The following is a 2,977-nucleotide window of genomic DNA, read 5'->3' as shown; positions in this document are numbered from 1 at the left end:
GGCTAAAAGTCAACGTCTCTGAAATCGGGCAATAATGTCTTTAAACCATAGTTTATCATCAGGCGGATCATGTGAACGCAAATAAATGTTGCCTAAATGTTGAAAATGTTGTTTTCTGAAGCCTCAAAAAAAAGTTGAAAATTTGACATTTCTTGACCCGGGGGGTTGTAAAAAGGCTGGAAAGTCAACGTCTCTGAAATTGGGAAATAATGTCTTTAAATCATAGTTTATCATCAGGCGGATCATGTGAACGCAAATAAATGTTGCCTAAATGTTGAAAATGTTGTTTTCTGAAGCCTCAAAGAAAGTTGAAAATTTGACATTTCTTGACCCCGGGGTTGAAAAAAGGGCTAAAAGTCAACGTCACTGAAATCAGGCAATAATGTCTTTAAATCTTAGTTTATCATCAGGCGGATCATGTGAATGCAAATAAATGTTGCCTAAATGTTAAAAATGTTGTTTTCTGAAGCCTCAAAAAAAAAGTTGAAAATTCAACATTTCTTGACCCCAGGGGTTGAAAAAAGGTTGGAAAGTCAACGTCTCTGAAATCGGGCAATAATGTCTTTAAACCATAGTTTATCATCAGGCGGATCATGTGAACGCAAATAAATGTTGCCTAAATGTTAAAAATGTTGTTTTCTGAAGCTTCAAAAAAAAGTTGAAAATTTGACATTTCTTGACCCCGGGGGTTGAAAAAAGGGCTAATAAAAAAGGGCTAATAATCGGGCAATAATGTCTTTAAATCATAGTTTATCATCAGGCGGATCATGTGAACGCAAATAAATGTTGCCTAAATGTTGAAAATGTTGTTTTCTGAAGCCTCAAAGAAAGTTGAAAATTCGACATTTCTCTTGACCCCGGGGGTTGAAAAAAGTGCTAAAAGTCAACGTCTCTGAAATCGGGCAATAATGTCTTTAAACCATAGTTTATCATCAGGCAGATGATGTGAACGCAAATAAATGTTGCCTAAATGTAGAAAATTTTGTTTTCTGAAGCCTCAAAAAAAAGTTGAAAATTTGACATTTCTTGACCCCGGGGGTTGAAAAAAGGGCTAAAAGTCAACGTCTCTGAAATCGGGCAATAATGTCTTTAAATCATAGTTTAAGATCAGGCGGATCATGTGAACGCAAATAAATGTTGCCTAAATGTTGAAAATGTTGTTTTCTGAAGCCTCAAAAAAAAGTTGAAAATTTGACATATCTTGACCCCGGGGGTTGAAAAAAGGGCTAAAAGTCAACGTCTCTGAAATCGGGCAATAATGTCTTTAAACTATAGTTTATCATCAGGCGGATCATGTGAACGCAAATAAATGTTGCCCAAATGTTGAAAATGTTGTTTTCTGAAGCCTCAAAGAAAGTTGAAAATTTGAAATTTCTTGACCCTGGGGTTGAAAAAAGGGCTAAAAGTCAACGTCTCTGAAATCGGGCAATAATGTCTTTAAATCATAGTTTAAGATCAGGCGGATCATGTGAACGCAAATAAATGTTGCCTAAATGTTGAAAATGTTGTTTTCTGAAGCCTCAAAGAAAGTTGAAAATTTGACATTTCTTGACCGGGGGTTGAAAAAAGGGCTAAAAGTCAACGTCTCTGAAATCAGGCAATAATGTCTTTAAATCTTAGTTTATCATCAGGCGGATCATGTGAACGCAAATAAATGTTGCCTAAATGTAAAAAATGTTGTTTTCTGAAGCCTCAAAGAAAGTTGAAAATTCAACACTTCACTTGACCCCGTGGGTTGAAAAAAGGGCTAAAAGTCAACGTCTCTGAAATCGGGCAATATTGTCTTTAGACCATAGTTTATGATCAGGCGGATCATGTGAACGCAAATAAATGTTGCCTAAATGTTGAAAATGTTGTTTTCTGAAGCCTCAAAGAAAGTTGAAAATTCAACACTTCACTTGACCCCGGGGGTTGAAAAAAGGGCTAAAAGTCAACGTCTCTGAAATCGGGCAATAATGTCTTTAAACCATAGTTTATCATCAGGCAGATGATGTGAACGCAAATAAATGTTGCCTAAATGTAGAAAATTTTGTTTTCTGAAGCCTCAAAAAAAAGTTGAAAATTTGACATTTCTTGACCCCGGGGGTTGAAAAAAGGGCTAAAAGTCAACGTCTCTGAATTCGGGCAATAATGTCTTTAAACCATAGTTTATCATCAGGCGGATGATGTGAACGCAAATAAATGTTGCCTAAAGGTTGAAAATGTGGTTTTCTGAAGCCTCAAAAAAAAGTTGAAAATTTGACATTTCTTGACCCCGGGGGTTGAAAAAAGGGCTAAAAGTCAACGTCTCTGAATCGGGCAATAATGTCTTTAAACCATAGTTTATCATCAGGCGGATCATGTGAACGCATATAAATGTTGCCTAAATGTTGAAAATGTTGTTTTCTGAAGCCTAAAAGAAAGTTGAAAATTCGACATTTCTCTTGACCCCGGGGGTTGAAAAAAGGGCTAAAAGTCAACGTCTCTGAAATCGGGCAATAATGTCTTTAAACCATAGTTTATCATCAGGCGGATCATGTGAACGCAAATAAATGTTGCCTAAATGTTGAAAATGTTGTTTTCTGAAGCCTCAAAAAAAAGTTGAAAATTTGACATTTCTTGACCCGGGGGGTTGTAAAAAGGCTGGAAAGTCAACGTCTCTGAAATTGGGAAATAATGTCTTTAAATCATAGTTTATCATCAGGCGGATCATGTGAACGCAAATAAATGTTGCCTAAATGTTGAAAATGTTGTTTTCTGAAGCCTCAAAGAAAGTTGAAAATTTGACATTTCTTGACCCCGGGGTTGAAAAAAGGGCTAAAAGTCAACGTCACTGAAATCAGGCAATAATGTCTTTAAATCTTAGTTTATCATCAGGCGGATCATGTGAATGCAAATAAATGTTGCCTAAATGTTAAAAATGTTGTTTTCTGAAGCCTCAAAAAAAAAGTTGAAAATTCAACATTTCTTGACCCCAGGGGTTGAAAAAAGGTTGGAA

Source organism: Callionymus lyra, chromosome 9 (assembly GCF_982586985.1).
Source record: "Callionymus lyra chromosome 9, fCalLyr1.hap1.1, whole genome shotgun sequence".
NCBI lineage: Eukaryota > Metazoa > Chordata > Actinopteri > Syngnathiformes > Callionymidae > Callionymus > Callionymus lyra.
The sequence above is the reverse complement of the archived record's forward strand: the minus strand, read 5'-3'. Positions refer to the sequence as shown.